The sequence below is a fragment of the Anabrus simplex genome, chromosome 1 (genome assembly GCF_040414725.1).
Source record: "Anabrus simplex isolate iqAnaSimp1 chromosome 1, ASM4041472v1, whole genome shotgun sequence".
NCBI lineage: Eukaryota > Metazoa > Arthropoda > Insecta > Orthoptera > Tettigoniidae > Anabrus > Anabrus simplex.
In genome coordinates, this window is record NC_090265.1 from 794519984 (window position 1) to 794535057 (window position 15074).

Here is a 15074-nt window from a genome sequence, read left to right on the forward strand (position 1 = left end):
ATTTTCTGTCTGGAATTCACAACAGCATCACTCGTTATCGAATAATAATAATAATAATAATAATAATAATAATAATAATAATAATAATAATAATAATAATAATAATAATAATCTTTCTTTCTTAATCTGTTTACCCTCCAAGGTCGGTTTTTCCCTCGTACTCAGCGAGGGATCCCACCTCTATCGCCTCAAGAGCCGTGTCCCGGAGCGCGAGATTTTGGATCGGTGATACCACTGGAGAGGAGGACCAGTACTTCGTTCAGGTGGCCTCACCTGCTACGCTGAACAGGGGCCTTGTAAAGGGATGGGAAGATTGGAAGAGGTAGACAAGGAAGCGGCCGTGGCCTTAAGTTAGGTACCATCCCGGCATTTGCCTGGAGGAGAAATCGGAAACCACGGAAAACCACTTCGAGGATGGCTAAAGTGGGAATCGAACCCACCTCTACTCAGTCGACCTCCCGAGGCTGAGTGGACCGCGTTCCAACCCTCATACCAATTTTCAAACTTCGTAGCAGAGCCGTGAATCGAACCCGGACCTCCGTGGGTGGCAGCTAATCACGCTAACCACGACACCACAGAGGCGGACAATAATAATAATAATAATAATAATAATAATAATAATAATAATAATAATAATAATAATAATAACTTTCAATATGGCGTAAGAGTAGGATGCAAAACACAGGCATCACTTTGACTGTTCGGCTTTCGTTTATGATGTGCTTCTTGCAGACAACTGGGACAGTAGTAAAACAGGTGGAAATTCTTCCAGAAATAGCTGCTAGGAGATTTCCGGGGAAGGTGAGCGGGTTGTCGTGGTCTCCCTCTACTTCTCTTACTCTCCATAACAGAGTTCATTATTCTCCTAGGTAACCTATCCTCCTCCATTCGCTTCACATGACCAAACTACCGAAGCCGGTTTATGCGTACAGCTTCATCCATCGAGTTCATTCCTAACATAGCCGTTATATCCTCATTCCGAGTATTTTCCTGCCATTGTTCCCACCTGCTTCACCATCAATCGTCGCTGCTCACATGTCTGTTACTTCTAACGTATGCATAAGATATCCTAAGTCCACGCATCTTTCACTCCCGTAAAACAAACTTGGTCTTAAAACAGACCGATGTAGAAATAGTTTCGTCCGGAAGCTGACTTCCTTCTTACGGAACACTGTTGATCGCAACTGCGAGCTCACTGCATTAGCTTTACTGCACCTTGATTCAATCTCACTATATTACCATCCTAGCAGAACTGCCCTAAGGCAGTCCTGTACAGGGTTGTCAGAACTGAAATAAACATGTGGGACAGGTGTGCGATCGAGGAAATCAACGGGCTCGTATTCTACTATTTATAACTTCGTTTCAAAACGATACGCTTTTGATTATGTTGACATCATAGTGCAGTTTACTAATGTATGCCTTTACATTAATACACAGACTGTAACTTACAGTACCGAGCAAGTTGGCCGCGCGGTTTGGGTCATGTAGCTATGAGCTTGTATTCGCGAGACGATGGGTTGGTACCTCACAGTTGGCAGCCCTTGATGATAGTTTTCCGTGATTTTCCATTTTACACCAGGCAAATGCTTGGTCTGTAGCCTGTCTTAAGGCCACGGTCGATTCCAGTCCTAGCCCTTGTCTATCCCATCGTCACCGTAAGATCTGCCTCTGTCCTCGCGACGTAAAAATATAGGGAAAAAAATAGTTTTTATTCATACCAGTTCTTTCAATTTCAATATATTTTCATTTATCTGAAGTGCTGTCAACAGTTTTTTTGTCATTCGTAGCAGCTGCATAAAAATCTATGCATGGCATTGAAAAACAAATTACAGAAATGAACAGCTCAGACCTAATCAAGTGAACAGAACGTCATGTTTCTCACAACCGACAATTCCACACGAACAGGCGGTGAACTCGGACTACCTCAGGTAGCTGTCCGCTATTGCGCGTTTTATTCTCTAGGATGGACAACCCGAGAACTGCAAACAATAAAATAAAATAAAATAAAAACAATTTTAAATATCTACGAACTCAAACCAGATAAAAAATCAAGGAGTGAAGAAATCTATCCTCTTTGCAAGAAAGAAAACGCTCTTGGTACTTATCAGAGGTGTATTTCTCTCGCGGTTCAAATTACGGGACAATTGCTGCCCCGGATAGGAACTGTCCGGGACGCGGGACATTTAACACGAATACCGTACTGTACCGTAAAATCCGGGACGTCTGGCAACCCTGATCCTGTCCCCTGCTACCCTCTTCGTTTTCTCATTATTTAGATCTATCTTTATACTATTGTTACTGTACCGGGCGGTACACCTCCACGCCGCGAATTCAAATATTGCGCCAGTTGAAACCTCTCTACAGGAGAAACCCTGAACTTTAACAAACTGTATTATCTCAACGGTTTCTCAGAAGATGTCACTACTGTAAATTTGGTAATCTTGAAGTGTTCTGAACTGTGTCTATTTTGATTTGTGTTTGTTTGCTCCGTACCAAAAAGCTTGAACATTCTCTAACAGATGTCGCTACCCAAAACTATGGTAACACACTCTGATGCAATGGAATGAACTTTTTTGAAGAAATATTGTATTCCTAAGTTTTATTTTTACTAAATTTTATTCTGTGGTTTGTGGGTTGGCAATATAATCCTTTCCTTCCGCCAGTTTTGAAATTAGCCAATCATAAATTTCTGTAATTAATTTTCCACCAATAAGGTGTTTCTTCATCGTCTTGTGTATTAGTTTTTGCTGGTAGCCAATAAAAGTTTGTGGGCGGGTTGTTATCATTCATGAAAGGTCTCGAATGTTCCACGAGGGTATATAAACTTCTGATTTTCTTGTCTCGGTGCCACTTCTGTAACATCTTTCTTAGTGTAAGGATATGTAGCAGGGGGCGGGAAGCGCCTCTTTCTCCAAGCAGCAGTTCATCTACAAGGTAATGGCCTGTTAACATCTTCATTTCTAGCTAGCTCAGCAGTTTAACTATCGGGGAGGGTTCGAAACCTTTAATATGTAACCAATTCCTTTAAAATGTAAATTCTTTTCTGTCTATCTACAAATTACAAATCTGTAAAGCGGGGATAGAGAGTGCTTCACCCTCTCGAACTCCCCTTCATTTTGAATTTGAAGTGACTATGTTTTCGTAACCGTTTTTCTCTTCCTTCTTAAAGTCTTAAACTTATTTGCCGACTAGTCACCTCCATAGATTGGGATTAGCCCCTGTATCATCGGCCTAGCGCCACATAGGTTTTTGACAAAACTTGGTGTAGGAGTGCAAGTTATCGCCTCCATTCTATTTTTGCATTATGGGCCAGTAACTTAACCTGATGTTTTGTTTTCTTCATGTGAAGGCCCTGTAGGTTGGGTACGGGATACCCCTGTTTCACTGTATGTGTGCCTTGAGGGCAGTTAGGAGTGAAGTTGGTTGTGGCCTTTGATAGGCTTGTAAAATTGAGAGCAGGACTGCTCTTTCCTAATTTGATCTCTGCGTGCCTCTAGGAGGTTTAACATTGTAATTAGGGGCAAGTGCTCCTTGGAATGATGGGTTTTTTTGCTCCTTTGTTCATTTGGTAACTGGGTAAAGTTATTTGCCGACTATCTACAACCAGATGGTGTGGTTGTGAGTGTGGGGCTCGAAGCCCAAAACTTGGTAAAAAAAATCCTGACGGGAAAAATCATTTTGTACCTGACTTTCATTGTTATTTCACCTAGTGGAAATTGTTGAATGTTGTTTACTGTTATTTGTTGATTTTGAAGAGAAAATATAACCTTTGTTAAAGTTTTAAATTGACTTTAATTTGGTAGTTGAGACCTATTCCAACCCGCACCTTCTTTCACCTCTGCTGTTCCACCAAAACTCCGTAACAGTTACAAATAAAATTCCGTCTGTTTCATTACTCCAATTTATTTCAGGATGACCCAATAAATGCACATATACATGTATACCCACACAACTCTAATTAACCATGAATGGCCACACTCACTAATTGCTGTCTATTTACAAGCTTCTCCCTCTTCCGTTTGGTACAGTAGGCGGTCTAGTCCGTTGCTATACCTGAGACGCTAATCCTTACTTTCGGTTCCCCACGTCCAGTCACCTTATACAGCAGCTGTATGCAGACCGCTGGATCTGTACACAGGGGTACGGGCCACTCGACACGCTATGACTGTTCGATGGTTCGATTCCACAGACAGTCCAATAGCTCACAGAGTCACATGCAGTGAACAACTAAACAGCTCAACAGTATTCAACAGCAGGACGATACTCACAACAGCGAACATTAACACAGGCCAATTTATCTTCTCACTCGGGGTAGCGGCTTCCCTCACTGACGCAAGCCGAGCCTCAGTCCACAGAAATACACGAACACACAGTACAGTCTTCCGTTCCGTCGTCTCCAGCCCACCCCACTCACAGGTCTCTCTGACACCACAACGACAGCTCACTCGCAGGGGCCTTGTATTTATACCTCGATGCTGGGCCTCTAGAACATTCAGGGTTCGGCTGGAGATCGAACTTTCCTGTCCTATCTTCCAGAAATCGCATGGAGAAACTAGATGAAGGGAACAATAGAGGAAAGGCCGTGGTATGTCCTTGGGCGGGCTGCGAAGTTCCTCGAGCTGGTTTAGTCATCCCCTTTCAGGTAATACCGAAGGGCTGACGATCGCTTGAGCACGTAACACTATCAACCATCTGGTATCTTCTCCGTCCTCTTCTTCTTCCATTCACCATTCCTTCCATTCCATAGCGTCCATCAGTAAACAATCTCTTCTCATCCGATCTCCAAGCAAATTGTGTTTCGTCCTTCTGATTTAATATTTCTCTCACTCTTGTCAGCACCTCCTCATTTATCACTTTCTCTACCCACACCTCCTCCAAATCCTCATCTCAATTGCTTCCAGTCTTTCTTCATTGTCCATGTCTCAGCTCTATTTTTTTCGCCAGTTTCTTCCTCTGGTCCATGTACCTACAAAGAAGCCTTCTCTTCTTATTAAATTATCTACCTGTTCCAGCTTTGTATCCTCAATCTGACATTCAGTTCTCTTAGATTTCTTACCTGCTGACATCAGTTTAGTCAGTCGTTATTATTCCATTGATCGATGGATGGGTTCGATTCCGAGCCGGGTCAGGGATTTTAATCGCACTTAGTTAATTCCTCTGATTGGAAGACTGAGTGTTAGTGTTTGTCCCAACACTCTCGTCTTCATATACACACAACACATACCGCACTATCTCGAAATATCTCTCTCCACAAGGAAGGGCATTGCAGGAAAACTTTGCCATGATGGGCTGAAGATGCGGGGAACACCAGAAAGCCGAGCGCTGCTCACACATCCAAATGACGAGATCAACAGAGAAGAGAAATGTGCCACTCACAAATACTGAGAAGCACGGGGAATGTCAGAAAGCGGCGCGGTGCGGTCAAAGTGCAACCGACCTGATCGGCCCTAATCGACGATGGGTGTGCAGCTTGCCCAGATCACCGACTTTGTCGAAAGTCTACTTTAATTTATAATTAGTTTGTTATAATTCTGATTAAATTAACGGCCGGGCTGAGTGGTTCAGACGGCCTTCTGATCCCAGCTTGGCAGGTTCGATCCTGGCTCAGTCCGGAGGTATTTGAAGGTGCTCAAATACGTCAGCCTCGTGTCGGTAGATTTTCTGGCACGTAAAAGAACTCCTGGAGAACTAAATTCTGGCACCTCGGCGTCTCCAAAAACCGTTAAATTAGTTTTTTTACAATTTGTTTTACGTCACCCCGACACAGATAGATCTTATGGTGACGATGGGATGGGAAAGGCCTAGGTGTGGGTAGGAAGCGGCCGTGGTCCTAATTAAGGTACAGCCCCAGCATTTTCCTGGTGTGAAAATGGGAAACCACGGAAAACCATCTTCAGAGCTGCCGACAGTGGGGTCCGAACCCACTATCTCCCGGATGCAAGCTCACAGCTGTAGGCCCCTAACCGCATGGCCAACTCGCCCGGTCGTAAAATTAGTTAGTGCGAATAAGACCTAGTCAAATAAGCACTCGCGGATCAACTGAGCTGAATAGAACTGTGGTCAATGGCTTCGATGGCAGAAGAGGACTTATGCCTCAATGGCAGAGAGGGCGGAAGAACCAAAAATGAAATCCACTTCGCGTCTGACTTGGATCGAGCGGCAAAGTGGTCAGCGTCTGTTTACCTAGTAGGTACGGCTGTACAAATTACGTTCCAGGAACTAGCAATCCCTGGTCCTAAACTCTCAGTGGAAACACTGGACTAATCCTTGATTACAAGCAATTATGATTCGTGAGAGTAATTACAGAATTACCCCAGGTGGTAACCAATCCACCCGTCAATGGACGGCAACCAGGTCTTCGGATTCTGGGGGACCTGGACTACCACGATCACAGAGAAAGTCGGAGTTCTCTGGCCAACTACCATCAAAGAAACCCACATACATCGGGACCTTCAACATTAACACGTTACTACAACCAGGCAAACTACACACCTTAACATCAGAACTAGATCAACAAAGGATACAGATACTAGCATCTCAGGAAACACGCCTTACGGATGAAAACACACTAAACTATGGTAATTATCGTATTTTCAAAAGTAAAACAGACAAACGAATAGGAAGAGGTGCCACCCCGCTTTTGGGCATGGCTTTTGTAGTCCACAAAAGCATTGTTGATTCGATCAAAGAAGTCACTCCCATAAGTAATAGAGTAATGACGATGCGCGTACAATGTGCGAACAAAAGATATACAATAATTAATGTACATGCCCCCACGAACATCGAAAATAAGAAGGACTTGCAGAAAGTAGAACAATTCTTGTCTAATCTCGAAAAAATCTTGGCAGCAGTCCCCAGGGAAGATACAAAGATATTGCTAGGTGATTTCAATGCACAGATTGGTAGGGAAAAAGAATACCAAAAGACCGTAGGCAAATATCCAGCTCATAAATTCACCAACAAGAATGGCATGAGACTTATTGAGCTCTGTCAACAGAACAACTTGAAGGTAATGTCCACTTCTCTGAGGAAGCATCCTCGAAAACAGAAGACCTGGAGATCACCTTTACAATCTCTTGGAGAATATCAGATTGACCATGTAGCCATCACACATCCTTTACAGAAAGAAATTCATGATGTTCAAGTTCGAAGAGGAGCGAATATTGATTCTGACCATTATTTAGTGCGTATCAAAGTAAAATTTACCCCGAAAAGAATCCACTATAAGAAATGTCATCTTCAGAAGTTCGACACGAAAAAGATAAAGGAAACTAACATAAAAGAAGAATGGGAAAAGGAAAAGGCGGACACCTGGCAACAGTTCCATGACAAGATCATTACAAGAGCTAAAGAGACGATTCCAATGAAGAAGAATACGAAACACCCTTGGTGGGACTCTGCATGTGAAGAAGCACTGTAAAAGCGGAAGAGAGCCTTTGAGAAATATAACTGTAAGAAGTCACTCGAGGCTCAACAACACTATCTTCAGACAAGGAAGGAAACGTCAAAAGTAATCAGGCAAACGAAGAGGAGATACATGAAGGACCAACTGGAATCTATAGAAAAAGATTTCCAAGATCACAATATGCGAGACTTCTACAGGACTTTCGCAGGAAGAATCCGTGGATACACCCCACAGAATTTATGCTTCCGAAAACAAGACGGAAAACTCGCGCTGTCTAACCAGAATAATTGTAAGGAGTTGGCTCGATATTTCTCTGAATTACTGAATTGCCAGGAGCCAACATTACGATGGCGCAAAGAAACTCCTGTACACGTAAACCCTGAATCTCCACCACCTACCAAAGAAGAAATCCAGAGACACGTCTTCAGACTCAAAAATAACAGGGCGCCTGGAGAAGATGGCATAGTTGCAGAACTATTAAAGAACATAGGTCCAAATACGCTTGAGGAGCTCACACTAATAATCATGGACATCTGGGAAAAAGAAAAGCTACATGAAGAATGGAAATGTGCACTTATCCATCCGGTACACAAGAAAGGTGACAAAACCGATGTAAATAACTACAGAGGGATTTCTCTCGTTCAAGTCACCTACAAGATTCTCTCCGCGTGTCTTCTTCAAAGAGTACAAGAACAGCTTGAACACAAAATTGGAGAATATCAAGCCGGTTTCCGACCTGGGCGGTCCTGTGTTGAACAAATTTTTAACTTGAAGACGATATTGAAATATAGAGCAACCCGAAACTCCCCGATTATTTGTAGTTTCGTCGACTTCAAGAAAGCGTACGATTCGGTCGATCGACAGTCTCTCTTTAACATCTTAGAAGAACAAGGGCTTGACCCAAAGACATTAAGACTCGTCAAGGAAACACTCACGGACACAAAGTCAGAAGTTAAATTCATGGGTGAAGTATCGGAGCCCTTTGCCATTAAGTCCGGCGTGCGACAGGGTGACGGACTGTCACCACTGCTTTTCAATCTTGTTCTAGACAAAGTCATTCGGGAATGGGAGAAGGAATTAAAAGTTCAAAAGCACTGGAAACCCATTCAACTTGGCCGAAAGAACGATGACATTAAGGTCAGTTGTTTAGCTTTCGCAGACGACCTAGCGATACTAACAGACAGTGAGATTTCAGCGATCAAACAGATTGAAATCCTCAAGGAATGCGCTGAGAAAACTGGACTTAAAATCTCATTTGAGAAGACCAAGTTTATTTGCACTAAATTCGACATTCAGGAATTACAAACAAAATATGGACACATCAAACGAGTTCCGTACTTTAAATATCTCGGTGAGATCCTAGAACCAACAGGGTTGGAAAAGGAAGCACAGAAAGTTCGATTACAAAAACTCAAAAGAGCATATTGGAGAACCCGTGACATCTACAACAAGAAGTGCATGTCCATACATACAAAAATCAAACATTATAATACGGTGATTAAACCTGAAGTGCTGTATGCAAGTGAAATCTTGGTTCTTAATAATAAAGGTGATCTGGAAAACATCTTGAAGGAGGAAAGGAAGATCTTGAGGAAAATTCTGGGTCCAGATAAAAAGGAAGAAGGGTATAGGCTCAAATCACGCAAAGCTACGGAAAGACTGTCTAACCTTGCCGCAGACGTCAGGAAACGAAGACTGAAATTCTATGGACACGTTCTCAGACTATCGTCTTCAAGGCTAACCCACAAGATTTTGATATACACCGAAAAACTAAAGAACGTACCATGGATACAAGATGTCAAAAATGATCTGGAAAAGGCCCAGATAGAACCATCAGAGATAGTGGACAGAAACATTTACCGTCACAAGATACATAGATGGGTAGTAAAGCCAGAGAATGAAGTCCCTAAAAGATCGGGGACTAAGTGGTCAGAAGAAAGAAAACAGGCACACAGCGAAAGAATGAAAGCAATATGGTCTGTTAGAAAGGCGAATCATAAATGTAATGCGTGATCCAACAGGGTCCATACGCAAATAATTAATAATTAATTATCATTATTATTATTGTTATTATTATTATTATTATTATTATTATTATTATTATTATTAAATTAACGCTAAAAAGCCCGCGGCCGCATGAGTGATACAGGTTACCAATATATCTTTATAAAGTAACCCAAACGATTCAGAATTTGAAGTACGAGTACTCATATTAAGTTACAAGGGATTAAAAAAAAGAAATGTTTTGTAATCTGAGAATTAAACAAGAAAAATTCGATTATTATTTTCAGCATAAACGATAAAATCCACACCAAATTCTCAATTACCATATTTAATGGGAACACCTTACAGGAAGTCGAATACCGAGCAAGTGGCTGCGCGGTTTGGGTCACGCAAGTATCACCTTGCATTCGGGAGGTAGTGAGTTCGAACCCCACTGTCGGAGCCCAGAAGATATTATTCCGCGGTTTTCCATTTTCACACCAGACGAATGCTGGGGGGTACCTTAATTAAAGCCACGGTCGCTTCCTTCCCACTCCTAGCCCTTTCAAATCCCATCGTCGCCATAAGACCTATCTGTGTCGGTGCGACGTAAAGCAGATTGGTAAGAAAAGATTATAATATTAACCAACATATGACCATCATCATCATCATCATCATCATCATCATCATCTGCAGCTTATTCCGCTTGCTCAGGGTCTCTGCATGCACTGAGACATCATAGAGTTGTGGCCGGGGATTTAAGGTCGCATACCTTTCCTGACAGCACGGGATCCAGCAACACCAGGAATCAAACCACGGTCACCGGATGACAGGCACGTAGCTAAGCCGCTACACCCGTCTGCTCCCCAATAATAAACAATAATGTAGTGTATATAATACATATACGAGTATAATAATTATATGAAATGAAATGTCGTATGGCTTTTTTAGTGCCGGGATATCCCAGGACGGGTTCGGCTCGCCAGGTGCAGGTCTTTCTATTTGACACCCGTAGGTGACCTGCGCGTCGTGATGAGGATGAAATGATGATGAGGACAACACATACACCCAGCCCCCGTGCCATTGGAATTAACCAATTAAGGTTAAAATCCTCGACCCGGTCGGGAATCGAACCCGGGACCCTCTGAACCGAAGGCCAGTACGCTGACCGTTCAGCCAACGAGTCGGACATAATAATTATAATATCAATGCAACAGTTGCTATTGTACTGTACGCACTGCTGCTGATGAAAAATTGAAGGGAATAGGTGGATTTCGGAAAAAAAAACAAAAAAAAACACCAGCATTTCTACATACCTACTCAATTGGAGGTAAAAACTGACACTTATTTTAGAATGAGTAGTTCGGAAGGGGACTCTGTGCAGTAAAAAACAAAGCAAAGTCATCACTGTACAAGCTATGAAGGCCCTTGGAGGCAGAAGGTAACCGTAACCACGACACTTGATGGGGTATAGTGGTTAGCTCTACGTCCAGCCGCCTTTGCCCCCAGAAATTAACTTGGCACTCATTTTTGGTGTAGGCTGAGTGAACCTCAGGACCATATGCAGCCCCGGAAGTGGAAATCTCGTTTCTTAAATTTGTCCGCTTCCTGACGGGGAATCGTACCCACGTCCTTCCGGGTGAACCGAGCATGCCTTTACCGCCTCGGCCAGGCACCCATTTCTCTGTGTAGTGGTAGACCAAAAAAAAAAAACGAAATCAAAACAAAATTTTATTAAAATGAGCAGAGCTCAACTTCGTTCTGAACTGCACACTGAAGACAGTTAAAAGCTACGATAAATTTGCGTACCCCTAGAGACGACTAGTGGTACGCACACCACACGTTGAATACTACTGAAGTAACGGATGAGGAAGACCTAAGACGAACCGAGGAAATAATCTGATGTGAATGCAACTAATTGGACACATATTGTGACATGAAACCCTTCAGAAAAAAGTAATTTGCATCCGGGAGATAGTGGGTTCGAATCCCACTGTCGGCAGCCCTAAAGATGGTTTTCCGTGGTTTCCCATTTTCACACCAGGAAAATGCTGGGGCTGTACCTTAATTAAGGCCACGACCACTTCCTTCCAATTCCTAGGCCTATCCCATCGTCGCCAAAAGACCTATCTGTGTCGGCAACTCGTAAAGCCACTAGCAAAAAAAAAAAAAAAAAAAGAAATAAAAAAAAGAAAAGAAAAAAAAGAATGAAGTAATTGAAAGACAAGTTAATGTGCGGAACTCTAGAGGCTGACCATGCCAACTACAGTAGCTTCTACATGTAGTTCGAAACCCTGGATGCATAAGATAGGCTAAACTGAAATGAAATGGAGAACAAAATCCACAGTTCTAGCCCTTCAGACAAGCAACTCAATGTTGAAAACATCCTGGGGTTATGAACTACGCATTTTAGGTGAATAAAGCATAATATAGTATGAGAATATATTCTTTATTTGTTCCTAAAAATTACAATCCTTTTCTTTATCATCGTTATCCGGTCGATTAGATTAGCAGTTTGCCTTTTTTCTACCACTACGAGCGCTAATGTGAGCCAATGCATTGTTTCGTTTAAGCACCACTAGGAGCGCTAATGTGAGTCAATGCAGAGTTTCACTCAAGCACTTATTACTACATTCGGTGTGGACATTCTATAAAAAATCACAAAACCCCTGAGGGTATTGAGTCAAGTAGCACATTACAGAAATAATTATGTAAATAAGTTAATTTGGATAGGATTTGAATCAAAAAGGAAATGAGCAAAGAAACAAGCGATTTTACGTTGTTTTCCCGGAACTGCATTTAGGCCGGGAGTGATTTTCGATTTTTTTCATGTTTGATAGAGCTATGTAAGACTCGCAATTTGAAACCTTTCCGGGCACTTTAGCCCTTCAACTTTCGGCACAATTTAGGAAATTGCTTAATTTTACGTTTTTCGTAGTATGGGGACCCCTACCTTGCCTGCTAAGAAATGTTTTCATTAACCCCTTCAAACCTGAATTATTTTGTGCAATGGAAAAAAATATTTTAATACAATTTTTTGTTTATAATACTCAATTATGTAACATGATTTACCTAATTTCTCCGGGTGATGTGCATAATTGTGCTCAATTCTACCCAAACGTTGCACATTCAAGGTGAACTGCTGCTGTTTGATCAGTAATACAAATTCATCTATTAGTTGTAAAATGTATATTTATATGTTACGATAGCTTATATACAACACATTAGAAACAATAAAATACTAGAAATATATTATGTTTAGAAAAAGAATACAATCCTGTTATACGTCACAGCAGTCTTTCGAAACTAACAAGTCACTTTACTGTGTCACTGTAATTCTGCCAGGACGATGGAAATCAACTAAACAATTTCTGTGCTTTTTAATACATAAGTGAACCATACATTTGTCGCAATAGAAATGTGTTTTCTGATTGCAAAGTTTGTTTTTACACCGTTTGCCTTCCTTGTTTCCATCTAAATGTGGCATGTGGTCAACAAGGTCTTGACGAACTTCTGGAATAGGACGCTGTTCCTCTTTACTGCGCTTGGGATTGCTTTTAGGTTGACTTGGTCTTCCACGTTTCTTTGATTGGGGTTTTCCTGCCTTTACAAGACTTTCTGCAATACGCATTCTAAAATGCAGAAGATCAAGAACGTTTTTCACTGGAACTCCAACTGTAGCACAGTCGCGCTTATATTACAACCAACTGCAAACAATAGCAAAGTCAATAATGTGGAAAATAAGCCTCAAAGTCCACTTCCTTGAGCGAGTTTAAATACGATACAGAGCAATCAGCTGATCCAATAGATCCACACCGCCCATTGCGTGATTATATAGTCTCACAATCTCTGGTCGTGAAACTTTTACGTAGGTTTTCAGTACTCTGTCCCCACCTTTCAACTAGGTCTGACTCACCAGACCCAACAAAATTGGAAGCAAGTGCTACTGACCGATTGTCCATCCATTTAACCACTACTACATCACCATCAGCACTAACAACTTGATCAAAACTTCCTTGCCCCTTCTTCTTCAAGTCCTTATCACATAGGAGAGGAGGGTTAGCAAACCTGTTGAGCCTTGCAGTACCTCCAGCACATATCTTTCTGCTTTTTAATAGCTGAAGAAGATTGTATGATGAGAAGAAATTGTCGTAAAATAGTTTGTGACCTTCTCCGTCTATTCGTTTTGCTAGGTGTAGAACAACAGAAGCTCCCAATCCAAATTTCTTGAGGGTATCCTGATCAAGCTCAGTTGTTGAGCCCTGATACACCAGGAAGTCATAGGCCTGACCTGATTTCCCACACAATACAAAAATCTTTACTCCCAATGGAGTGGGCTTTCCTTTAACGTACTGCTTAAATGACAAATTTCCTCTAAAGGGTAGGGCCTACTATTTGTTCGTCTACACAAAGGTTTTCTTCCAAACTTAACTGAAGACATCGTTCCCTAACAGAATTGTACAAAGGTCTGACTTTGAACATTTTATCTTGACATGATTCAGGTCTGTCAAGATTGTTGACAACGTGTAGGTTTGTACGTAGTTTGAAAACCTGTCTCTAGACATAGAATCTAAGAACAAATTCATTCCAGCGAACTGATCCCAAAACAATCTAACCCTTGGAAGCTTCAAAGTACCAGTTGCAATGTGGAGGCCAATTAGAGTCTGAATTTCGAGCATATCTGTAGGGTTAAAGTTCAATATATTATTCTGTAGGGCATAAATGTTTGTAAAATTTGCCATTTGTTCAAAAATACTGTCAGGAAGATACAACTTGAAATAACTGATTGGATTCATGTGCACTATGTCAGTTTCAGATTCAGGCTTGTGCCAAGGATTATGAAGTTTGTCAAATGAACGCCTTCTCCATTTTATATTTTGCTTTTCAGTCGTCTCTAAATTAGCATTACTTGCACTATCCAAATTGTCACTAGCAAAATCCTTATCCCAGTTACTTGCTGCACCATTTTCTTGCACTGTATCTTCAGGCATTACTCTATCACCTCCTTCACGAATAAAAGATTTATTGGACTGTACATGAGGTTCCACATAATCATCTTCATCACTCAGATCCAAATCCGATAGGTTTCCAGATTCTAGGAGCTGCAATATTTTGTCCACATCATCTGCAAAGGAATACACCTCTGTAAAAACAGTTCTGTTGACACACTTACAGAATTCATATTGATTTCGAAGGCAGTGTCAGCTGAATAAAGGTAGTTAATATCTCTAAAATAAATAAGGGATTATTTAAGAATTAAAAGATAGCAAAATGATAGGAAATATGATGATTCCACCACACAATAATACACAAGAAGTCAAATTAGGCTAGTAATACACCATTACTACAAGTAAACAATTTACCTAAACAATGCAACCTTTCAGCCTGGGTGGTCATTATAATGCACATCATTTTTAAGGTGAGAAACTGGAGTATCACCTGGCTCAAATTAAGTATATTATGACGTACAACTATCTTAATAACTCTCTTCTGTAACATTAATTGCAGACATTTCAAAATTGCAGTTGGATTTTATTATATAAATAGAATATCAGTCAGCCATGCTTTCTTCATTGTGGCTTAGTTCCCTGTTTTCCACACAGGAAGCACCACTGCTGTTGTTATGAGTCTCAGCTCATGTCCAGAATTGTGAACAAATCTTCTGAACGTTTGTAAGAATAACATG